General features: G+C 38.5%; 1 protein-coding gene and 1 pseudogene across 1 annotated transcript in view; both read right to left on the reverse strand.

The window, feature by feature from the left end:
- The window catches only part of CTNNA3 (catenin alpha 3), a 1953765-nt gene that overhangs the window by 1918141 nt on the left and 8646 nt on the right, over window positions 1-26978 (reverse strand). The window lies entirely within an intron of this gene.
- On the reverse strand, window positions 14843-15868 carry LOC113922778 (annotated as a pseudogene).

Genomic DNA, 26978 nt, shown 5'->3' on the forward strand with positions numbered 1-26978 from the left:
CTCCCACCCCCAACCACTCCAGTAACCCTCAGTTTGTTTCCTGAGATTAAGAATTCCTCAGATCAGTGAGGTCATAGGATACATGTCTTTCTCTGATTGACCTATTTCACTCAGCATAACACCCTCCAGTTCCATCCACATCATTGCAAATGGCAAGATCTCATTCCTTTTGATGGCTGCATAATACTCCATTGTGTATATATACCACATCTTCTTTATCCATTCATCTGTCGATGGACATCTTGGCTCTTTCCACAGTTTGGCTATTGTGGACATTACTGCTATAAACATTGGGGTGCACGTACCCCTTCGGGTCCCTACATTTGTATCTTTGGGGTAAATACCCAGTAGTGCAATTGCTGGATCGAATGGTAGCTCTAATTTCAACTGTTTGAGGAACCTCCATACTGTTTTGTGGTTGCACCAGCTTGCATTCCCACCAAGAGTGTAGGAGGGTTCCCCTTTCTCCGCATCCCCGCCAACATCTGTCGTTCCCTGACTTGTTAATTTTAGCCATTCTGACGGGTGTGAGGTGGTATCTCATTGAGGTTTTGATTTGGATTTCCCTGATGCCAAGCAGCGATGTTGAGCATTTTTTCATGTGTCTGTTGGCCATTTGGACGTCTTCTTTGGAAAAATATCTGTTCATGTCTTCTGCCCATTTCTTGATTGGATTATTTGTTCTTTGGGTGTTGAGTTTGATAAGTTCTTTACAGATTTTGGATACTAGCCCTTTATCTGTTATGTCATTTGCAAATATCTTTTTTCATTCTGTCGGTTGTCTTTTGGTTTTGTTGACTATTTCCTTTGCTGTGCAAAAGCTTTTTATCTTGATGAAGTCCCAATAGTTCATTTTTGCCCTGGCTTCCCTTGCCTTTGGCGATGTTTCCAGGAAGAAGTTGCGGCTGAGGTCAAAGAGGCTGCTGCCTGTGTTCTCCTTTAGGATTTTGATGGACTCCTGTCTCACATTTAGGTTTTTCATCCATCTTGAGCCTATTTTTATGTGTGGTGTAAGGAAATAGTCCAGTTTCATTCTTCTGCATGTGGCTGTCCAATTTTCCCAACACCATTTGTTGAAGAGACTGTCTTTTTTTCCATTGGACATTCTGTCCTGCTTTGTCAAAGATTAGTTGACCATAGAGTTGAGGGTCCATTTCTGGGCTCTCTATTCCATTCCATTTATCTATGTGTCTGTTTTTGTGCCAGTACCATACCGTTTTGATGATAACAGCTTTGTAATAGAGCTGGAAGTCCAGAATTGTGATGCCGCCAGCTTTGCTTTTCTTTAACATTCCTCTGGATATCTGGGGTTTTTTCTGGTTCCATACAAATTTTAGGATTATTTGTTCCATTTCTGTGAAAAAAGTGGATGGTATTTTGATAGGGATTGCATTAAATGTGTAGATTGCTCTAGGTAGCACTGACATCTTCACAATATTTGTTCTTCCAATCCATGAGCATGGAACGTTTTTCCACTTCTTTGTGTCTTCCTCAATTTCTTTCATGAGTATTTTATAGTTTTCTGAGTACAGATTCTTTGCCTCTTTGGTTAGATTTATTCCTAGGTATCTTATGGTTTTGGGTGCAATTGTAAACGGGATCAACTCCTTAATTTCTCTTTTTTCTGTCTTGTCGTTGGTGTATAGAAATGCAACTGATTTCTGTGCATTGATTTTATATCCTGTCACTTTACTGAATTCCTAAATGAGTTTTAGCAGTTTTGGGGTGGAGTCTTTCAGGTTTTCCACATAAAGTATCATATCATCTGCAAAGAGTGAGAGTTTGACTTCTTCTTTGCCGATTCAGAGGCATTTCTTTCTGTTGTCTGACTGCTGTGGCTAAGACTTCTAGTACTATGTTTAATAGCAGTGGTGATAGTGGACATCCCTGCCGTGTTCCTGACCTTATGGTAAAAGCTCTCAGTTTTAGACGAACCATGAGAGATGATGGACTCTGAAAAACAAACTGAGGGTTCTAGAGGGGAGGGGGGTAGGGGGATGGGTTAGCCTGGTGATGGGTATTGAGGAGGGCACGTTCTGCATGGAGCACTGGGTGTTATGAACAAACAATGAATCATGGAACACTGCACCAAAAACTAATGATGTAATATATGGTGATTAACATAACAATAAAAAATTTAAAAAAAAAAAAAAAAAAAAAAAAAAAAAAAGCTCTCAGTTTTTCCCCATTGAGAATGATATTCGCTGTGGGTTTTTCATAGATGGTTTTTATGATATTGAGGTATGTAGTACCCTCTATCCCTATACTCTGAAGAGTTCTGATCAAGAAAGGATGCTGTACTTTGTCAAATTCTTTTTCTGCATCTACTGAGAGGATCATACGGTTCTTGTTCTTTCTTTTATTAGTGTATTGTATCACACTGATTGATTTTTCGGATGTTGAACCATCCTTGCAGCCCAGGAATAAATTCCCCTTGGTTGTGGTGAATAATCCTTTTAATGTACTGTTGGATCCTATTGGCTAGTATTTTGGTGAGAATTTTTGCATTCATGTTCATCAAGGATATTGGTCTGTAATTCATCTTTTTGATGAGGTCTTTGTCTGGTTTGGGGATCAAGGTAATGATGGCCTCATAAAATGAGTCTGAAAGTTTTCCTTCCATTTCTATTTTTTGGAACAGTTTCAGAAGAATAGGTATTGGCGGGGATGCGGAGAAAGGGGAACCCTCCTACACTGTTGGTGGGAATGCAAGTTGGTGCAACCACTCTGGAAAACAGTATGGAGGTTCCTCAAAGTTGAAAATAGAGCTACCATACGATCCAGCAATTGCACTACTGGGTATTTACCCCAAAGATGCAAATGTAGGGATCCGAAAGGGTACGTGCACCCCAATGTTTATAGCAGCAATGTCCACAATAGCTAAACTGTGGAAAGAGCCAAGATGTCCATCGACAGGTGAATGGATAAAGAAGATGTGGTATATAGACACAATGGAGTATTATGCAGCCATCAAAAGGAATGAGATCTTGCCATTTGCAACGACGTGGATGGAACTGGAGGGTGTTATGCTGAGGGAAATAAGTCAATCAGAGAAAGACATGTATCCTATGACCTCACTGATCTGAGGAATTCTTAATCTCAGGAAACAAACTGAGGGTTGCTGGAGTGGTGGGGGGGTGGGAGGGATGGGGTGGCTGGGTGATAGACATTGGGGAGGGTATGTGCTATGGTGAGCGCTGTGAGTTGTGCAAGACTGTTGAATCACAGATCTGTACCTCTGAAACAAATAATGCAATATATGTTAAGAAAAAAAAAAAGAAGAAGATAACAGGAGGGGAAGAATGAAGGGGAGTAAGTCGGAGGGGGAGACGAACCATGAGAGATGATGGACTCTGAAAAACAAACTGAGGGTTCTGGGGGTGGGGGATGGGTTAGCCTGGTGATGGGTATTAAAGAGGGCATGTTCTGTGTGGAGCACTGGGTGTTATGCACAAACAATGAATCATGGAACACTACATCAAAAACAAATGATATAATGTATGGTGATTAACATAACAATAAAAAATTAAAATTAAAAAAATAGGTATTAATTCTTCTTCAAATGTTTGGTAGAATTCCCCTGGGAAGCCATCTGGCCCTGGGCTCTTGTTTGTTGGGAGATTTTTGATGACTGCTTCAATTTCCTTAGTGGTTATAAGTCTGTTCAGGTTTTCTTTTTCTTCCTGGTTCAGTTTTGGTGGCTTATTACATCACTAGGAGTACATTCATTTCTTCCAGATTATCTAATTTGCTGGCATAGAGTTGCTCATAATATGTTCTTATAATTGTTTGTATATCCTTGGTGTTGGTTGTGATCTCTCCTCTTTCATTCATGATTTTGTGGATTTGGGTCATTTCTCTTTTCTTTTTGATAAATCTGGCCAGGGGTTTAACAATCTTATTAATTCTTTCAAAGAACCAGCTCCTAGTTTCATTGATCTGTTCTACTGTTCTTTTGGTTTCTATTTCATTGATTTCTGCTCTGATCTTTACTATTTCTCTTCTTCTGCTGCGTTTAGGCTTTATTTGCTGTTCTTTCTCCAGCTCCTCCAGGTGTAGGGTAGGTTGTGTATTTGAGACCTTTCTTGTTTCTTGAGAAAGGCTTGTATTGCTACATACTTTCCTCTTAGGACCGCCTTTGCTGCATCCCAAACATTTTGAACAGTTGTGTTTTCATTTTCATTTGTTTCCATGAATTTTTTCAATTCTTCTTTAATTTCCTGGTTGACCCATTCATTCTTTAGTAGAATGCTCTTTAGCCTCCATGTATTTCAGTTCTTTCCTTAGCCTCCATGTATTTGAGTTCTATATCATACTTAAAGGGTCTATCCAACAAGAAAATCTAACAACTGTAAATATCTACAGCCCTAACATGGGAGCAGCCAATTATATAAGCCAATTAATAACAAAATCAAAGAAACACATCGACAGCAATACAATAAGAGTAGGGGACTTTAACACCCCCCTCACTGAAATGGATAGATCATCTAAGCAAAAGATCAACGAGGAAATAAAGACTTTAAATGACACACTGGACCAAATGGACTTCACAGATATATTCAGAACATTCCATCCCAAAGCAACAGAATACACAGTCTTCTCTAGTGCCCATGGAACATTCTCCAGAATAGATCACATCCTAGGTCACAAATCAGGTCTCAACTGGTACCAAAAGACTGGGATCATTCCCTGCATATTTTCAGACCACAGTGCTTTGAAATTTTTCATATATTCTTAAGAGCAGGTATCTTAACTAACTGCAGCCAGTCAGGTGGATAAGCATAACCTTTACTATATGGCCCCTGGATATGAATGATCCTTGTTTGGATGTGCTACTCCTTTCAATAACAAACATATAAGTTCAGTGTTTTATGATTAGAATTCATGTTATCAAATATATTAACACTTACCATGTGCAAACCAGGAATTTTTGTCTCAGAAATTATGAAAGAGAAGCTAAGCATTAGGGATTTTAAGGTACTTAGTAAAGGATCTAACTAGTACCACGGATTCAAAAATAAGGAAAATCTCAGTAGCTTAAAAACTAGACCATGCATGACTCACATACTCTTTCTAATTCTGACTGCTAACTGTGAATTTAAGTAAGTTAAAACTTCTGGGGCACCTGGGTGGCTCAGTCAGTTAAGCATCCAACTTTGGTTTCAGCTTAAGTCATGATCTCAGGATTGTGAGATCGAGCCCAGAGTTGGGCTCTGTGCTCAGTGCACAGTCTGCTTGAGATTCTCTGCCTCTGCCCTGACTCCCCACCCCCGCTCATGCACGCCATGTGCACTCTCTCTAAAATAAATAAATATTTTTTAAACAAGTTAAAACTTCTATTAACAATATTAATTGTTTCCTCTTGTTCATACACAAAATAATACTTTATCTTGGAAACTAGGACAAACATTAAAAACCAAATTTTTAAAATTCAGTACCGGGGTTTACATCTAGCAGAATTCCACATGACCTCAGACTATTCACTAGTTTGGGAAATGTTCAGAGAAAAAGAGTGACAAGGAAGGTGAGTAATAGATAAAAGAGGTAATGGGAGAATTTATTTCTAGTAAGACTAGTCTAATTCTAGTTTTTGTTCCTACTTTTCTAAAGAAGATAAGGCAAAGTATCAATCATGTCATGTAGTTTTTGCTATCCTCCTTGCTCTCTGAATTTTTACAGATACCTAAAGGCAATCAAATACACAAGTAATTTACAGATACCAACCTCAAAGGAGGAAATAACATAAGGATGATATCCCAAAAGAATCTGTCAAGGAGTAAGAGGTTTAATTAGAGACATAGCTTCGAGACTATATAGATATTTTGTCTTTATTCCTTTACCAAATGGAAAACCACAGCAAAGACCTCTAACTAAGTAGTAGAAGCGCTAAAACTTCTAGAAACATTCTCTCAAAGAAATAAAAAATAATGAATGCCTAAATTTCATCAAAGTTGTTTTATATCATCCTTTATCCCTTATAAAACACCTATAAAGACTTTTTAAAGGAATTCATGGTTTCATATATTAAGTTTATATTTTCCCATTCCTAATATTAAATATTCATTAAATGAATTAACATACTTGCTCATGTCTTTTCAATGTTTATGAACTTTATTAAAATCCTTTCTATGGGTTTCTTAGGACACAAAAACACTACATAACCCAAAGTTTTACTTGAGCAAGAAGAAAAAGAAGGAAGAGAGAGCTGCCTGGCTGGCTCAGTCAGAAGAGCATCTGACTCTTGATCTCAGGGTCATGAGTTTGAGTCTCATGTTGGGTGTAGAGATAACTTAAATAAAACTTTAAAGAAAAAAAGGGAGAGAAACATTACATTTGCCCCCAAAATTCTTTTTTTTAATCTTTTTTTTTTAATTTTATTTATTTATTCATGAGAGACAGAGAGAGGGGGAGAGAGAGAGAGAAAGAGAGGCAGACGGAGAAGCAGGCTCCCAAGGAGCAGGGAGCCCGATGCGGGACTCGATCCCAGGACTCTGGGATCATGACCTGAGCCGAAGGCAGATGCTTAACCATCTGAGCCACCCAGGTGCCCTGCCCCCAAAATTCTTAAACAACAAATTCCACAAGACCCATGATCTAAAATAATAGCTTCATTGTGAATAAATGCTTTTTAGTCTACCTTTTAAAACATTATAAACCAAGTATCACTGTATCAGATACTTCTGGTGCCCTGCCCACAGAAGCTCAGCCTCATTTGTGATTCCAATGACAGTGGTGGGAGATACTTCCTGGAGGGCCACAACACCCTCACATTGCCAGTGTGACACCTCACATCTTTCACTGGCTGCCCCAGGGCTTCTCCAATGCCACAGAAGATACAGGGAGCCCACTCAGTATGCACACAGCCATATAAATTTGGGAGAGTGAGTGCTCAGGATTAACCCACAACCAGTGGGGGCCAAGAACAACTGGTAGACAATTGCTCCTTCTAGTTAACCCCCAGGTAGAGAATTCTACAGGACATCAAGCCCCAACAGGGCTTAGCAGTGAATTTGATAATGCAGGCTTATCCCACATTATCCTTTCCTCTTTTCCTCACCCGACCCAGTTTCTCATCCCTACTCCCTGGTGTTACTACCCAAATAAACTAGACACAAGTCCCAGTCTTTTTTCTTTTAGGGAAAATCCAAGCCAAGACCATTTATAGCAGGCGTGGGCCTGGAAAGCAGGATGGTACTCTTGAACTGGATCACTCAAAATCCAGATGGAAATGAGAGCCCTTTGCTGGTGATAAGCCCTAGCATATGATATCTCACTAATGTTGATTAAGACATAGTACAAGTGAAAAGAGCTGATTGTGAGCATCCATTCCCGATTCTGCATTTAGTGACATCGCACAGGTAATTTGAGAACAGCCATAGTTATCAGTATTTACACTACAAAAACTGGCAAAAACTACAAATCAAGGCTTCCCCATCACCTAGAACTCTTCCAAAAGGCCTCGATGGTTGGGAAGGCACTAGGAGACTCCTTATTGTATAGAATTATGGTCAAGACTCCAGTTTTCCGCTTCTTTCTTTCCATACTCCCATTTTTAGGGGTACCTGGCAGTACCTCCTCCAGAACTGATGCCACAAATCACCAATCCCAAGGCTATTCCTGGTCCCATGGCACAAATCAGCTGCTTCCACTATAGTCAGCCCTTATCCAAGTACAGGAAGTATATTTTTAGCAATTAGAAAAATCTTTTAATAGTAAGGCTTGAGAAAGTTTCTAAATACATATTATATTGCAGTCTGCCAGGGCTCAGGTGAAAATTCCATAAACATAAAAAGGTAATACATATTAATCATATTCTATTTTTTATAAAATTGTATCATTTGTACTCCCACTACAATCTATTTTCAACTTTTTACTATCTTAGGGCACATACTATTTTAAGACAATGGATTTACAGTATGCATGAGTCACTTAACTATACACTCACCTAATAAAAGTATTAATTTACTATATTGCTTTTATATAATAAGATCTGTCTAATATACTCTAAGGACAAAACACTTTTATTTCTCCCACCGTTATCATTTGTCACACATCAGAGTCATTTGACTAAATCCTTAACAGAAAACAGTGACAGTTGGTATTCTAACAGAGCCATGGTAACCAAGGGGGGAGAAAAGGATGGGGATGGGAAATGGGAAATGAGAGAGGAGAGATGAGAGATGTGGGATGGAGATGGGAGATGATAAAGATGGAGTTGATGGAGCTGAAGATGGAAATAACAAATATGGAGATGACAGAGATGGAGATGGGAGACAGAAGTAATAGAAAGGGAGGTGGAGATGAAAGAGATGAGAGAGATAGAGATGAGAGAGATGGCAATGATGGAGACGGAAATGATAGAGATGGAGATTATGGAGATGGAGATCATGGAGATGGAAATGATAGAGATGGAGATGAGAGAGATAGAGATGGAGATTATGGAGATGGAGATCATGGAGATGGAAATGATAGAGATGGAGATTATGGAGATGGAGATCATGGAGATGGAAATGATAGAGATGGAGATTATGGAGATGGAGATCATGGAGATGGAAATGATAGAGATGGAGATTATGGAGATGGAGATGACAGAGATGAAGACAGAGATGACAGAGATGGAGATGATAGTGATGGAGATGGAAATGATAGCGATGGAGATGAGAGAGATGGAGATGGGAGATGGAGATGATGGAGATGGAGATGATAAAGAAGGCAACGAGAGGTGCTTGCTCCAAAACCAATGTTAGAAATTGGTTCTAGGAAATGCAAAAGGCCCAAGAACCCTGCCCCATGCCACTCCTAATTCCCAAAAATCTTAAAATGTTTAGGTTTTATTGTAGATACATAAGGTGCACCTTACTCAACAGTGAGTAGAATTATTCTTAGAAGCTCTAAAGCAAGCAGAATTACTCTAAGAAACTCTCTAAAACTCCCAATTCATTTTTGACTTCAGGAAGAAAGTCAGGTTTATTCCCTCTCCCCACCTACCCAGTCAGTCACCAAATCCTAATGATTCTAAATTCTCTCTCGCCCCATTCCCATTGTCCCATTGACCACCTTAACAATGGTCATCTGAACTACTGCAATAGCTTTACAAGTGATTTCTCAAGTGTTAGTCTTCTCAGTATCACTACCTCCACTACACCATAACTCCACCAATCCATTCTCCACATTTACTATCAAAGAGTTCTTTCTAAAATACAGTCTGGAGGTGACTGGGTGGCTTAGTCGGTTAGGTGCCTGACTCTTGATTTCAGCTCAGGTCTTTTTTTTTTTTAAGATTTTATTTATTTGACAGAGACACAGCGAGAGAGGGAACACAAGCAGGGGGAGTGGGAGAGGAAGAAGCAGGCTTCCCGCCAACCAGCAAGCCCTATGCAGGGCTCGATCCCAGGACCCTGGGATCATGACCTGAGCTGAAGGCAGATGCTCAGCAACTGAGCCACCCAGGTGCCCTTCAGCTCAGGTCTTGATCTCAGGGTTGTGAGTTCAAGCCCTGCATTAGGCTCCATGCTGGGCATGGGGCCTACTTTAAAAAATAAGTAAAATAAAATAAAACACAGTCTGATTTCTTCACTACCCTGCATACAAAGTCTTCAGGGGGCTCTCAGAATAAACTATAAACTCTTTAATTTGGAATTCAAATCTTTTACCAGTCTGGGTTTTCCCTATTTTTCCAAATACCAATCTCCAACTTAAAGCATACAAATATACTAAGGACAAGAGATTTTATTTATCTAAGCAGTTATCTTTCAGGGGTAAAAGCATAAAGACACAGAGTATTTGCCAGTTTCTAGAGAAATCATGGTCTTTTTTTCCCCAATGAGCTTCCCCTAAAACATCCTCCAACCAATCCATAAGACTGTCCATTTTCCCACATCCTAGCCAACCCCCTGCATTATCAAACTTTTTATTTCTGGGAACGCCTGGGTGGCTCAGTCGGTTAAGCATCTGCCTTTGGCTCAGGTCATGATCCCCAAGCCCCGGCATTGGGCTCCCTGCTCAATGGAAAACCTACTTCTCCCTCTCCCTCTGCCTGCCACTCTCCCTGCTTGTTCTCTCTCTCTGACAAATAAAATCTTAAAAAAAAAAAAAAAACTTTTTATTTCTGCCAATCTGAATGATGAAAAGTGGTCTCTTTTAAAAAACAAAATTTGTATCTCTTCAATTATATGTAATTTTGGGATTGTTTCATTTGTATGCAAGCTATCTGTATATCACTTCCCATACATAGCTTGTTCTCTGTTACTTTTCCACTGGATGCTTTCATATTTAACTGTGAGCCCTATATATGTGAAGGAAATTAGTTCATCTTATACAGATGTTGTCAATCTTTTCCTATTAATCTATCACTTAGGGTGTCTCCTACAAAGCAGAAATTTACAATTTCCATGCAATCCAACATACAAATCCTGTCCCTATTGGACCTGGATTTTGTATCTGGAGTAACATTCCCAACTCCAAGATGATGAAGAAGATGATAATGATGACAATGTGAACTATCTAATCATCTAGTACTTCTACTTTTTGAATGTAATTATACCTTCTTCTAGGACTTCTGGTTTTGGATGTTTAAATTTTATCCATCTGTAAATCTTGATTCTTATGAAAGAAATGAGGTAGAACCCAATTCTTCTTCCTCCAAATGTATAGCTAAGTGTCCCAACATTATTTTCTGAACAATTCTTCTTTTCCTAATTTTAAAGACTTTTTTTTTTTTTTTTTTTTTTTTTTTTAGTCAGAGAGAGAGAGAGCACAAGCAGGGGGAACGGCAGGCAGAGGGAGAAGCATCCTCCCGCCGAGCAAGGAGCCCAAAGCAGGACTCAATCCCAGGAACCTGGGATCATGACCCGAGCCGAAGGCAGATGCTCAACCGAATGAACCACCCAGGCGTCCCTTCTTTTCCTAATTTTAAATGAGTTGTATTGCACACTCATTTTCAATATATATATAGAGAGAGAGATCTATTTAGGGGGTTTCTATTCTATTGGCTCATAAGGCAATACTAAACTTTCTCAAATACAAATCAATAGCTCTATAAAGGCTGTTTTTATACCTCCCCATTTGAATATCTGTCAGGACTGGTCACTCTATTACTTTTCTTTTCACAATTTTATCAGCTGTTCACACATGTTTATTTTCCATATGAACTTTAGAATCAGCTTATCCAGCTCCCAAAAATCCTATTAATACTTCAAAATTGCACAAAATATATGGAACAGTTTAGGAAAACTTGATCTTCACAAAAACAAGGACTATATATATTCAAGGTGCCTTTCATTCACATCAGTACAGCTTTAAAGTTTTCTTCCTTAGTGTGTTCTACATTTCTCATTAAATTCATTCCAATTTATTTTCTCTTTTGTTACTATTATAGGTTTGATTTTTATCTTTCTTTTACTCTCAGGTAAAAGAAGATTGAGTAAATCAAATGCTGTCAGTTTATGGTAATTATCACTACTGGTCTGTCTGTGCACAGCCCCTCTCTTGTTACTTTCTTTTTTCTTTTTTTCTTTAAAGATTTTATTTATTTATTTGTCAGGGAAAGAAAGAGAAAGAGCACAAGCAGGGGGAGCAGCAGGCAGAGGGAGAAGCAGGCTCCCTATCAAGCAAGGAGCCCGATGCGGGACTCGATCCCGGGTGCCAGAGTCCAACTCCAGCAGCGGAAGGGTCCTTGAAGGAAAGGACGGCGTCAGTGAGTGAGGAGACACGGACACAGGATCAGGTTGCAAGCATCTCCTCCTGATAGCCTCAGAGGGACTTTATTTATACATTAAAATATTTCCTTGCTTTTCCATTCTTTCATAACGTGATTTTATTTTTTACATCTTATCGCAATCATCTTAAATCATTTTGGATTTAAAAACAAAAGTACTAGACAGAGCGTGACCATGCGAGACAAAGCGTGACCTATCTGCTATTGTGTGTTAATGTGGATAAAGTTATACTTTTACTCTTGCTTAAAGATTATCTAAAGTTAATTCTTGCTCCCAAGGCAACTTACAATGTGTGCACCCTATCCTATCAAAGTAACATATGGAGGTCCCTGTACTGTGGGAATGACATGAGATTTTCCTTTCCTAGAACTCTGATGTTTCAGAGGTGCCCGAGCAATTCATCAATAGGGACTTTTACTGGGCCTGGATCCAACAGCTCCCTTACAGATTGGAGGACATTGGGTATTTTTACTTCTTGGCCCATCGTCAGCCTTTTTGGAATCAGTTTCATTGTGATTGCTTACATAGGCATAACTAAATTTATAAATCATTTTATCATGAAACCCGAGGAAAAATCCCATGATTATAAAGATTGCCGCAAACAAAATGAAAGGAAGTAGGAGCCAGCTGTGGAGTCTCCTGATTTTCAGGATTATCCCCCATACTTGGACTTTGTCAAACAGCATGAGTAGCTTGGCTCGCGCCACCCAGGACCCTGGGATCATGACCTGAGCCAAAGGTGGATGCTTAGCCGACGGAGCCACCCAGGCGTCCCGGTTTTTTTTTTTTTTTTTTCTAAGATTTTATTTGAGAGAGAAAGAGGGCAGGTGAGCAGGAACAGGGACAGAGGGAGAGAATCTCAAGCAGACTCTGCGTTAAGCATGGAGCCCAATGCAGGGCTCAATCTCATGACCCTGAGATCATGACCTGAGCCAAAATCAACAGTCAGACGCTTGAACAACTGAGCCACCCAGGCATCCCTATTGTTACTTTCTTTTATACCTTGAGGCCCTTCTAACATGCCCAAAGTATATCTTTGTGTTTGAATTTGTTCTGGAAAAAATGTGTATTGTTTTGTATCAATATATTTTAACTCACATAAATGGTATTAGTGTCATATATCTCATTGTCTCATGAGATATATGGTTCTTAGCACCATGATTTTATAATTCATTTGTGTTTCTATGTTTTTCCCTTCTAATTATTGTATAGATCTTCATATTGTGCATCCACCATATTTAAACTGTCTACTTTCACCGTAATAGACACCCAACTTGCCTTCAACTCCTCTACCATAAAAAACACTGCAACAAATACTACTGTGGTAATAGTTAGGAGAATGTCATGTACTATAACAAACAAACCCAAAATTTCAGTGCTTAACAAAGTAGGTTTATTTCTTGCTCATATAGCAGTCCAATATAGGTGTTTCTGGGAGGTGAACCTATTTCCTTCATGTGGTGGTACAGACAGATTACATAATTTGCCAGGATCACGCAGTAAATAGTATAGCCAAAATTCAAATCTAAATTGTCTTATTCCAGAATCTGTGCTTTTAATCACCCTGCTACATATGTCTCTTCATGGACATGTGTGAGAACTTGCAGTGCTATTTTTATTACATATTAGAATCTCATATTGTGCTGGATATTAAACTATTGTCCCTCGGGTCCAAATGTACAGCTCCTATACTTTGCTTTGTGATACTGGAGCTGGAACTCAGCAAATTATTCTCCTTTGCCAGCTGGCTTACTGTTAGGTTCTTCCAAGGACACTGGAAGGCAAGAGAGTATATAGAATTCCCTTCTTCCTATTGCCTTGCTATTCACACAGCCCAGCCCAGCAATGGTTCTTCATCCCATCAGCAACGGCTCTTCAGGGTCAGCTCCTTTATACTCCCAGAGGTTACCTCTCTGTAACCCCATCCTGGCAGTACTCTCTCCTCAGATGACTGAGTCCCAGCTCCACCAGGACCTGCTCCATACTTGAGATTTCTAAGAACTCCAACCTCCTCCCTTTGTTCTCCGCAAGGGTGTTTCCTCTGATTTCCTTTGGTTTTAGCCCTCCAACACAATATAGCCATTTCCCGAGAGTGAATTATTTTTATTGAACCTCCTAGTATGGCTTGTGCTTTTTTTCACTTTACTCACATGTTATATTTTATTTCTTACAATTAATGGCTAAGTAAAGGAAAAAACTAATTGTAGCACCTTACTATTTTAAGACCGCAACTGTAACTTAAATGCTATCCCATTCCATAAAACAAGGAGCCTTCCCCCAAAGCTATAGTGGGCATTTAAGTTTCCCCGATCCCAGTGACAACCAGTGACACAAAAATTACTGTTCCCCCTAGCTGAAGAATCTCACAAATGATACTTTTTCTTTATGTACATGGTTCATTGACTCAAACCAGGACAGAGCTACTAAAATATCCATGATTATGAATCTCAGACTGGGGTCTGGCTACTCCTGGGGGTTATTTACTGGTATGCTAAGGGGGATTATCAACCATCTGAAAATGCTCCATCTTTCCAGAGAGCAATGTTTACTTGAGGCTAAGGAATCACATTAAATATGAAAAAAATAAATTTTTTCAGAAATGTTAAATGGAAGTTTTTTCCCCCAAGTGAAATATATAGAAAACCTCAACATATAAAACCAGTTTTAGGAAACCATGTTGGCAGTAGGAGTTGGCCGATGCGATTTCTCCCACCACACACACCGTGAGGGCGTGTGACCCCTTCCCTCCTGGGGTACCCTGGGGAACTTCTTGCACACCAAGCCTCACGCCCTCCAATCTTAATTCAAGCACTGGGCATCCTGCTCGGGATACAGAAAGTTCTACAGGGGAGTCCAAGAGCCAACCAATGCTGTGTGAATCCTGCTTCCCTTTCCCAGGTAAATGACAGACCATCCTTACTTGTGCTTCTTTTATGTGCTCAAGTCCAACCCTTAAAATCTAAACTTTTCTGGCTTTTCGATCTTTTTAGTTGTAATACATTTCAACAAATACTTCCATTTGGGTTATGTAGTTCTCAGATCCTGTGGCATCTCTACCGTAAACAGCAACAGATCTTCCCAAACTGTGAGGAACTAGTGAATGTTCCCAGACATCATTCTGTCCCCTAATCTGGTTTCTGAATATTCTGGTTCTTTTCGCTCTTTGTATATTCTTCTAGACGAAGAAGTCACTTGGTCCAGTACTGGGAACAGAGCTCAGTGTCCATGAAATGTGGGTGGGCAGGGGATCCATCTTTGTAGGCCACCACAATTAAGCCACACTGAACCTGAAAGCTATAGTTGGCATCATTATTTATGGCACCCACATAGGCCACAACCTGCAGCAGGTTGTCAAATGTATCTCAAATATAAGGTTTTGGTTTCTCCTATGTCTTCCAATCAATCACACACAGCTTGCCCTGATATTCAGCCACACAGTCCAGTAGACCTACCTACTTTAAAGCCTCATGCTGAACAGCACTTTCGAGAGCTCGCACTCCACTGACATCTTTCAGGATATGCTGGACACTTTCGATATATCCAGATTCGAGATTCTCATCTCTCTCTTTCAAGTCCCCTTGGGGCGCAAGTATGCTTTCCAAGACTTTATGGAACCATTTCCCTTGTAAAAAATATATTTGAAGAATATTCAGCAAAGCCATCCTCTCCCAGTTCCAGAATCATCTGCTGTTTCCACCTCTCCACGTAGAAAATCTGTTCTGATGTCATGCTCTGCTGAAGGATCTTGGTCACACTTGATATGGTATTTCTTTGCAAAGGGATTCTCAAAGAAATTGTAGGAGTACTTGTTGCATTTGGTTTTACACTTCTCTCTGGAATTAAGAGAGGACACCAGTTTCGTGGAGCTTTTGCTTCCTCATCTTGCTTTGGGGGCTTACACTTACTCACAGGTCCATAGAGTAAATTACCTTCCTCAAACAATGATTCTGGAGTCTGAGCAAGGCCTCTGGATGACAAGACAGACTGTACTAAATCAGAGTACTTTTCTTGGTCTACTTCTTTATAAGGTTCACTTTTTTCTTCTGGCTACAAGAATAAGAGGAAGTGGAAAAATCCACATGGGCGATTGGTTCTAGAGAAAACCCCTTTGAACTTCTGAGCTGTCTGCAGATGGTCTGAAACACCTTCATCTTTAGATGCTTTCTCACTTCCCTCTAGGCTACTTGCAATGTTGAGGGCCTTTTATTTTTGCACTCCTCAGGAGCCACAAGACTTAACTTCCAGAGCACCGACAACCTCTCAGGACCCGTACTTTCCTCAGTCCCTGGCTTCTGATTTCTTGACTAGACTCTGACTGATGTACATATGAAGTCGATTCTTGTTAATTATGCAATAAAATCATCACAAACACTGAATTAGCAATACTGAACCATTGATCCTAGGAGGAATATAGTTTCTGTGAATCTGTGGTCACAATATTTCCAGTACAATCAATACTTACACCTTGTTTTATGTGTGCCTCTGTTTAAAGATACCTTATTTATGTACCTCTGAAACAAATAATACATTATATATTAAAAAAAAAAAAAGAAAAAGATAGTAGGAAGGGAAAAATGAAGGGGGGGAAATCAGAGGGGGAGATGAACCATGAGAGACTATGGACTCTGAGAAACAAACTGAGGGTTCCAGAGGGAAGGGGGTGGAGGGATGGGTTAGCCTGCTGATGGGTATTAAAGAGGGCACATATTGAATGGAGCACTGGGTGTTATAGGCAAAGAATGAATCATGGAACACTACATCAAAAACTAATGATGTAATGTATGGTGATTAACATAATATAATAAAAAGAAATATTAAAGATACCTTATTTAATATATATCATTAATTATGAACACTGAACTCTCAGCTAACAGCATTATATAATTCATGTCTGAATGAAATTATCTGACACATATTTTTTCCATAAAACACATCACAGCCTCCTTGTGCTTAAGAACACTAGACAGCACTTCAACACTATGCATCAGGGCCATTTTAAACAGTGAGGTCACCATCAAAACACAAAAAAATCCAGGAAACTTGACTCTAACTAGACTACAAAAAGGACACATTTATAGTATAAGCACTGAAACAAGAAGAACATCGCCTTGTTCAGCTGGGAACATGCTCCCGCTCATCAGGCAACTCAAATACTTCTCACTTCTGGACATGTTGGTGAACTACTGCAGCAGCACTGTGAATATTGATTTAGCTTTAGAAACAAGTTTTAGCAAGTAGATGAATTCGCAAATACAGAATCTGTGAACAATGAGAATCAGCTAACATACATGGCCTGTCTCCAGAATCTCTAAGCTGTTTCATTGGTCAACGTGTAACACTAAGGCTTTTTAATGTCTTAATATTTTGCTTGATAAATCTCTACCCTTTGTTTTTTTTTAAGGCTTAGTTAACAAAGCTTATCAAATTCCTCAAAAATAAAACTATAATTTCAATTGGAATTGCAATTAATTTGTACATTCATTAAGGGAGAACTGACATATTTTATTAAGTTGTTCTATCCAATATGGGATATCCCTCCATTTATTCAGCTAATTTTTTCTTAGCATTTCAAAGTTTTTACCATTTAGATTTTGTATATTCTAGATACTTTAGAGATATTTTCATATTGTGAATAAATTTTCTAATTATATTTTCTAGTTGGCTATGACAAGTGTAAAGAAATACTATTCATTTTTGTAAGTTGATCTCATACCTGGCAATCTTGCAGAATTCTCCTTCCCTTTACATTTCTCAGTTGATTCCTACGTCATCTACAAAGTGCCCCTCCCTTTCTCTCAGACACACTGGCCTGGACCACCCTGCTAAACTTGTTTCCTTTCTTCAAAGCCAGATGAAACATTACCTTCTTTGCCAAGTCTTACCTAACTACCTGGCCCTACACACAATTATCAACCAGCCTTCCTTGCTTTCCACCCAAGTTGAACGCCAAGTTAAATGTGCCACACATATGTTCTACAGCACTTTCTACATACCTCTATAATACTACTCAGCACACTGCACTGAAGTTACTTGTTTACATATGTCTCCACAAAAGAATAAGCTCTACCATATCCTACTCATGCTTATACACTGAGCACCAAACATGGTACCTAGCACTAATACTCATGCAACAATCGGTTAAGTGAATAAATTGAGTTGCCCAAAATGTTGCACTTCTCAGCACATGCAGAGAACAAATCAGTATTAATATAATCACTTATATGAGTAACTCATGTTAAACAGGTTTCTCAAATTCAATACATATATGCACAAAATCACAAAAATTATGCAAAATGAAAATAAAACCCAATCATGCTTCCTTATTTCAATTAGTACTTTGAGTTATGATGCTTAAGAACTAAGCAAGTTCAGGGCACCTGGGTGGCTCAGTCAGTTAAGCGTCTGCCTGTGGCTTGAGTCATGATCCCAGAGTCCCAGGATCAATCCCCACATCGGGCTCTCTGCTTAACAGGAAGTCTCCTTCTCCCTCTGCCCATCACCCGGCTTGTGTGCACTCTCTCTCTCTCTCAAATAAATAAATAAAATCTTTGAAAAACAAAAAAGAACTAAACAAGTTCACAGATTACAAGGGAAACATTAAATGAGCTTATAATTAATAGTACACTAATATATACTTTTCCCCACAAATTTCTAGGAAATCTGTAATATTATAAAAACAGTGAAAATACAAGTACTCTACAAAAAACAACTTCCTCTGAAAGAATTTTCAATTCTAAAAAAAGAAAAATGAAATATGAATCTGAGATAGCACCTTCTTAAAACATTTTTTCCATAAAAATTTAAAATTTGTCACTTTAACAGTTAAATTTAACTGTGAAATAAAGTAAAGCAAATTTTCCATTAACATGAAATATAAACAATAAAGAATTATTAGTCACAAAAATTAAGGGCTAAAACTAGGAGTCTCAGCAAACTACAAAAATGGTTCTAGAGTTAAACACTAATAGTACATGTAATTGTAATAGCTAATAGTTACTGAGGATTTATTATGTCAGACACTATGTTAGCACTTCAGACATAATGTAATGCTCACATCTATAAATTATAAATTGTATGGAATGTAATGGTCACATCTATAAATAAGACACTATTAGACAGACTATTAGATGAGAAAACCTAAGCTCAAAGGGATTTATTTGCCAAAGACACTAAGCTAATACATGGAGATGTGGTTTAACTGACTCAACAGACCCTCTATTAACCACTAAGCTCAAGTAAGCAAGCACCTCTATTCTGAGATTAAAGGCAAGGAAAAGCTCATCAGTCCCAAAATATCTTCTTCAATTGCTTACTATGGTCTCCAAATTCCTGCCTTTAAAGGCTTCAAGATAGAACCTGTGAAAGACTGAAAATATTTAAAGGAAAAAGTGAGTCAAAAAGGACTAGACCAGAGGGGTGCCTGGGTGGCTTAGTCGGTTAAGCATCCAACTCTTGATTTCAGCTCAGGCCTTGATCTCAGGGTTGTGAGATCAAGCCCCACGTCAGTTCCTCACTGAGCATGGAGCCTGCTTAAGATTCTCTCTCTCTTTCTTTCCCTCTGCCCCTCTCCTCAACCTGCACCTGAGCGCTTGCTCGCTCTCTCTCTAAAAAAAAAAAAAAAAAAAAGCAACAACAAAAAAAAGACTAAACCAGAGAATGAGACACTGAGCAGCCAAAGGCCAATAAACAGAGGTGATGAAGGGGCATGAAGTGAAAAACACAAAATTCTAATAAATTAACATTTTTAAGCACCCACTACTGCTTGCTTTAGAGTTTTACAAAGTTTGTCTATGCCTCTTTGGCAATATGACAGGATATTAGTAAGTATATAAAAAGATAACATGGTAGGCAAGAAACTGTTCCCCCATCCTTCCTTCTTAAAAGAGAAATATTCATAGTATAAGTGTGGAAAATAAGAAGATGAAATTATGAAGTATTAAGCAGTCTTCAATATTATGTTTAACAAATATTTTTAATGACATGGAAAATGCTTTTTCCATAATGCTAAGTCCAAAAAAGACCAAAATTTAAAATTGTATAGATGTTTTCTAAAATTTGCAGATGTATGCATAGAAAAAAAAAAAGACTTGAAAGAAATATTGAGGGATGCCTGAGTGGCTCAGTCATTAAGCGTCTGCCTTTGGCTCAGGTCATGATCCCAGTGTCCTGGGATCGAGTCCTACATCAGACTTCTTGCTCAGTAGGGAACCTACTTCTCCCTCTACCTGCTGCTCTCCAGGGTCTCCCTCTGCCCACTGCTCCCCCTGCTTGTGCTCACTCACACTCTGTCTCTGACAAGTAGCTTGTGCTCACTCACACTCTGTCTCTTTAAAAAGAGAGAGAGAGAGAAAGAAATATTGAGAGAAGGTAATTTTTTAGGGGGGCTGCAGAGGGAAAGGGAGAGGGAGAGAACGAATCTTAAGCAGGCTCCATGCCCAGCACAGAACACAACACGGGTTTCGATTTCACAACCTTGAGATCATGACCTGAGCCGAAATCAAGAGTCTGAGGCTTAACTGACTGCCCCAAGAGAAGGTAATTTTTAAATATATATATATATATATACACTTTCATTTTTATCTTTACATCAGGATTTGCCTGATGAAAATGCAATTTTGGCAAAAACACTAGAGGACACCCTATCAGTCCTAATATAGTGGTTTCCAAACTAAAATTGGGTCCTGCATCAGAACCACTTGGAGGGCTGCGGGACCTCACCCCTAGAGTCTCTAAATCAATACACAGATACTGCATTTCTTTTTTTTGTTTTTAAGATTTATTTACTTATTTGAAAGAGAGAAAGAGAGAGTGAGCAAGCATGGGGTGGGTGAGAGAGGGAGAGAGAAACCCAAGCGGACGCCACGCTCAGCTTGGAGCCCAACTCGGGGCTCAATCTCATGACCCTGAGATTACGACTTGAGCTGAAACCAAGAGTCCAGCTCTCAACCAACTGTGCTACCCAGGTGCCCCAGACCCTGCATTCCTAACAAGCTCCCAGGTGATGCCGACGCTGCTGGTCTGGGAGCCGCACTTTGAGAATCACTGATCTAAATAATTATATCTAATTATCATATATGGATGTATTTATATACATACATTTAATTAACATGTAATTTGATTTTTATCATTTTATTTATATTATTTGTTATTATTTTCTATTTAATTTACACTCTGTAATTATTAATAATTACAGCTGTGTGGTAATTTATAACACTCCATACTTACTTAGATTTGTTAGATCTACCTGTTGTTATGTGGTATTTTATTCCACACTAAAACAAAACAAACAAAAAAGATAGACAATCTGTGTATTTCACTGACAGAATGAAACAACAAATCTGGCTTAACTACTACCCATGATTAACCTGGCAAAAACTGGCAAGAGTCTGCTTTCCAGAGAGAATGTTTCTTCCTTTGAAGTTTCCTTACTAATCTCTAAATTTCACAAAATAAAGAGTTATTTATAAGAAAAGCAGGAATGTGAAGGGAATCTAATTTTTTAAAAATAAGAGTTTTGGGGGAAATGAAAAGATAAAAGTAGTCTCTGGCACTTTTCCTACTCCTTTTTCTCACTGCCTCTCTAAAGGTACCAGAAATTATTCTCCATGAAACCCCACCCACTTTAAGTTCTATTCAAAAGAGAATCTCCTTCACAGAATGACAAGATAATCATCCTACAGGGGCGACCGGGTGGCTCAGTCATTAAGTGTCTGCAGTCCCAGGGTCCTGGGATCGAGCCCCGCATCGGGCTCCCTGCTCGGGCGGAAAGCTTGCTTCTCCCTCTCCTACTCCCCCTGCTTGTGTTCCCTCTCTCGCGGTGTCTCTCTGTCAAATAAATAAATAAAATCTTTAAAATTTAAAAAAAAAATGATCATCAGCATGTGACAAATGGCTGCATAATGTACTGGTGGGGAATCTATTAACTTATTTGTTAAACAAACCATTTCTTGATGAGATGTGTTTATTCTCTAGCTTGCATTTTCAAAGTTCTGTGGCAGTACATTTCTAAATATTCTAAAACAAAAACAATAAAGACAATCTAATTTTTTGAATATTGTGTCTGTTCTAATTTAACTTCTACACTGTAATTCAAACAACATGATAGGGCACCTGGATGGCTCAGTTGGTTAAGCAACGGCCTTCGGCTCAGGTCATGATCCTGGAGTCCTGGGATCGAGTCCCACATCGGGCTCCCTGCTCAGCAGGGAGTCTGCTTCTCCCTCTGACCCTCTTCCCTCTCGTGCTGTCTCTCATTCTCTCTCTCTCAAATAAATAAATAAAATCTTTTAAAAAATGATAAGTAGGAAACACATTAATATCTTTTTGTGATTTTCTGGTAAGAAAACTATAAACTATGTACAATGTAATTTTGAAGGAACTTAATGCTCAGAATATAATAATTTGGCTTATTTCCTTTAGTGACTACTAATATATTAAGACCAAATATGAAAGCCATGGTACAAGTTTATGTTCTAAGAAAAGAATCAGTATCAAGATTTGGCAATCCTTTTGGGGTGATGAAATGTTTTGGAGCTACACAGAGGTAGGTTGCACTGTAAATATACTAAATGCTGCTGAATTATTCGCTTTACAATGGCAGACGCTTAACTACTGAGCCACCCAGGTGCCCCAAGACATCAACATTCTTTTAAAATATTCCCAAGAAAAGGGCCAATGAGAGCGTAACTTTGTATTTATTTTGAAAGATGCAAGGCATTTGAATTGATATAGTTAGCTTACCTCTCTGCTTTTTAGCCCTAATATGTGTAAAGTTTTACTCAGAATTTTCTGAGATTTTTTTTTCCCCTGGAATTATGAGTAACATGTGAAGTTGGACAGGGACTGTCCTTTCCAAAAGAGAAGGGAGAGTAAATGAAGAACCAAGTGGGTGGAGGACACCAATCAAATTAAATGCTTTTGGGAGATTATCATTCAAAGTTATTTGCTCCTTGGGTTTATACATAAGAAGTCCAACATTTGGGGCACCTGGGTGGCTGTCGTTAAGCGTCTGCCTTCGGCTCAGGTCATGATACCAGGGTCCTGGGATCGAGCCCCGCATCGGGCTCCCTGCTCAGTGGGAGGCCTGCTTCTCCCTCTCCCACTCTCCCTGCTTGTGTTCCCTCACTCATTGTGTCTCTCTCTGTCAAATAAATGAAGTCTTTAAAAAAATTTAAAAAAAGAAGTCCAACATTTTAAGTTTTTTTCTCTTGTAAAATGTCAGGAGCAAGAATCTTAAAAGCAGAGGTGCCTGGGTGGCTCAGTCATTAAGCATCTGCATTCGGCTCAGGTCATAATCCCAGGGTCCTGGGATGGAGCCCTGCTCCACAGGAAGCCTGTTTCTCCCTCTCCCACTCCCCCTGCTTGTGTTCCCTCTCTCGCTGTGTCTCTCTCTGTCAAATAAATAAAATCTTTAAAAAAAAAAAAAAGAATGTTGACATCTTATTAAACTTTGATTGATTTTTACACAGCCACACTATCAAACACATGCATGAATAAAGACATTTCACATATGCAGAGTTGAAAGATATACTTCCTCTCTCATTCACCCTTTCTGAGGAAGCTACTGTAATACATGAGCCCCTAAACTGAGAAAGTAAACAATGAAAGAGGAAGATGTGATCCAGCAAACAATAAAATACATCAGAGAGAGAACTGAAGGAAGATCCCAAAATGACAGGTAAGCAATAGGTTTAAGAGCAACTGGTCCAGATTAGAGCAGGGGATAGAAGGCTCTAGAAGGCTACTGGATAAAAGAAAGGAAGGAAAGAAGAAAGGTAGGAAGGAGGAAAGAAAGGAAGAAGAGAGGGGAAAAGAATAGATGGCAGGAGAGAGGAAAAGAAATCTATTATCTGACATGTTTAAATATAATGAGATTAATAGTTCTGTCAGAGAATTTACAGATGAATTAGTGACAATCATATAGAAAATTAAGCAGGCAAAAAAGAATAATATAATCATTAATGCCCCAAGGAAAATAAAGATTCTAGTAGAAAGGAAAATATAATCATGGTGTATTATGTGGCTTAGCTATGAATGAATAAAAATCACATAATCACAGTAATATGAACATTGAATACTGTTTGAACCAAATATCATCATATAATTTAAAAGGTAAGATTTTTAAAAAGCGGAAGTTTATACAGTAAAAAATCAAGAGATAAAATCTCAAGCTAAAAATTCAAGAAATAGTAGTATAAGAATATTGTTTAGAACACTAGAATTAAGGGGTGCCTGGCTGGCTCAGTCATAGAGCATGTGACTCTTGTTCTCGGGGTTGTGAGTTTGAGCGCCACACGGGGTGTAGAGATCACTTAAAAATAAAATCTTAAAAAAAAAAAAAAGAAGCAAGCTGCGATTAAATACCAGAATAAACAACTGTAAGAGTTAAAGGTGGTTATATCTGGAGAACAAGACATGAGAAGGGGAAGCGTGGGGTAGGGAATGTTGTTTTTTCATTAAAAATCTTTTCATACTAGTTTGCCTTTTTTTAAAATTAAAGTATAGTTGACATATATTAGTTTCAGGTGTACAACAGAGTAGTTCAACAATTATACACATTACAAAATGCTCATCATGATAAGTGTAGTTACCATCTGTCACTATACAAAACTATTGGAATATAGGGAACAACTCATGCTCTATGTCACCTGAAGTCAATTACAGGAAGACTACAGACTCCAACAGAAGCATTCTCAACAGCAAAGAATCATGATTACAGGCCCCAACAGGAAAAAATGGACACTGCCTCTCCTACAAGAAACTGACTAACCTAGTAACTCAGCCAATGAGAAACTGTTATCACCCTGAACTCTTGCTTTTCTAAAGTGGACTTTGGTTCAAAACAATCCCTTCCAACTTTTCCTTCATAAAATAACATTCCTCTTCCTTCTTTTTGGACTTGCCTGTCTTTGCAGTAGCTTGCATGTCCCAAATTGCAAGTGCAGTTCTCTGCTATTCCCAAATAAATCCATTTTGCTGATTAAAAAAAAAAAAACCTATTACAACATTATTGACTACATTCCCTATGCTGTACTTTTCCATCTCTGTGGCTTATTTATAACTGGAAGTTTGTACCTCTTAATCTCCTTTACCTATTTCACCCATCCCCCCAACCCTATCCCCTCAGGCAACCACTTGTTTGCTCTCTACATTTATGAGTCTGTTTCTCTTCGTTGTTGCTGTTTTTTCATTGGTTTTGTTTTTTAGATTCCACATATAAGTGAAATCATATGGTATTCATCTTTCTCCATCTGACTTATTTCACCTAGCATAATACCCTTTAAGGCCATCATGTTGTCACAAATGGCAAGATTCCATCCTTTTTAATGGCTGAGTAATATTCCACTGTGTATATGTACTACATCTTCTTCATACATTCATATATTGATGGACACTTAGGTTGCATCTGTACCTTGGCTACTGTAAATAATGCTGCAATAAACATAACAGTGCATTTGTCTTTTATACTAGTTTGCTTTTCTTAGATTTTATTTATTACTTACTTTAGAGAGACAGAGAGAGCATGAGTGGGGGAGGGGAGACGGGCAGAGGGAGAGGGAAAGAATCTCAAGCAGACTCTGCACTGAGCACGGAGCCCTACATGGGGCTTGATCTCATGACTCTGAGATCATGACCTGAGCCAAAACCAAGAGTCAGATGCTTAACCAACTGAGTCATCCAGGTGTCCCTATACTAGTTTGCTTTTAGCAAGTGTTTATATCATTAGATAAAAAGTAAAGCTTAATTGAAAAAACTTATTTACAGATTTCCAGGATACCAACCATTAGGTTTGTATTTTAAAAATCAAACAGGGGTGCCCGGGTGGCTCAGTCTGTTAAGTGTCTGCCTTCAGCTCAGGTCATGATCCCAGAGTCCTGGGATTGAGCCCTGCCTTTGGTCTCCCTGCTCAGCAGGAAGCCTGCTTTTCCCTCTCTCTCTGCACCTCCCCCCACTCATGCACGCACACACACACATGCTCTCTCTCAAATACATAAAATTTTTTAAAAAATAAAAAATAGGGGCACCTGGGTGCCTCAGTCGTTAAGCCTCCGCCTTCGGCTCAGGTCCTGAGGTCCTGGGATCAAGCCCTGCATCAGGCTCCCTGCTCAGCGGGAAGCCTGCTTCTCCCTCTCCCACTCCCCCTGCTTGTGTTCCCTCTCTCGCTGTGTCTCTCTCTGTCAAATAAATAAATAAAATCTTTAAAAAATAAAAATAAAATAATAATAAATAAAATTAAAATCAAACAAAAGTACTAAGCTATATAAAACAACTATCTAAATGCTTAAATTAAAACATGCTTATGAGTAAATGCATATTTAGTCATTTAAGTTAAAATCTTGTTTGAGTATCTAAATGGGATGTGGTCTTAGGAAAAAAAGTCATAAAAATCACAAAAATCATAATCCTTACAACCACTGTTGACTTAATCCTCTTGATCAGTAGAAACCTCATGTTACTAATTTCACCCAAACTGAGAAATCCTTTTTGCATACTGTAAGCACTTCTTATTGACATAACTTTCTAATTAAATATGCACAATTTTAGGATAAAAAAAATGTAACTCTTCACCTCAAAGCTCATCAGTAACAGAACTGCCCTAAATCTTACTATATATTTACCTGAATAATGAGCCAAAAACATAAAAACGGGCAGTTTTGTAATCAAGATAGAGTATGAAATTAGATAAAATGTCTTTTAACGTACTATCTCTCTAACATATTACTTTCTCATTATTTTTTCATTTGTCCATATAATTCTATAAGACCTGAGTATTAAAACTATGCAACATAACTTACAAGAAAATATTTAAAATTAGGTTAAAGATGACAAATTGAGCACAGCTTTATCTTCTTTTCCTCTCAAGACTCCATTAAAATTGTAGAATTGAGCAAACAAGATGAGCTTCTAAATGATCACAGAAGAAACATACCAAACCTGGAACAGTGTTTATGGGAGAAATGCTCAGAGATAGTAACAGTAATACGTTCACAGTCCCCAGCTGCCTATTACATAACCAAAATGTAATCCATTCGCATATAGTATATGTACTTCTTCAAGAAGAAAATATTAAATAATGCAGAAAGAATTGTAATGAGTTACCCATGTACCTATATTACATGTGTTTATTTAAATTTTTAAATAAAAAATAGTAAAGTTCAGTTTTAGAAAAGCTGAGATTAAAAAATAAAGTGGCCTACATAAATTTTCTTTGAAAAATTGCTACTATAATTCCAATTCATAGGATTTGATTTTTCCCAAAAG

Source organism: Zalophus californianus, chromosome 15, assembly GCF_009762305.2.
Source record: "Zalophus californianus isolate mZalCal1 chromosome 15, mZalCal1.pri.v2, whole genome shotgun sequence".
Classification (NCBI taxonomy): domain Eukaryota; kingdom Metazoa; phylum Chordata; class Mammalia; order Carnivora; family Otariidae; genus Zalophus; species Zalophus californianus.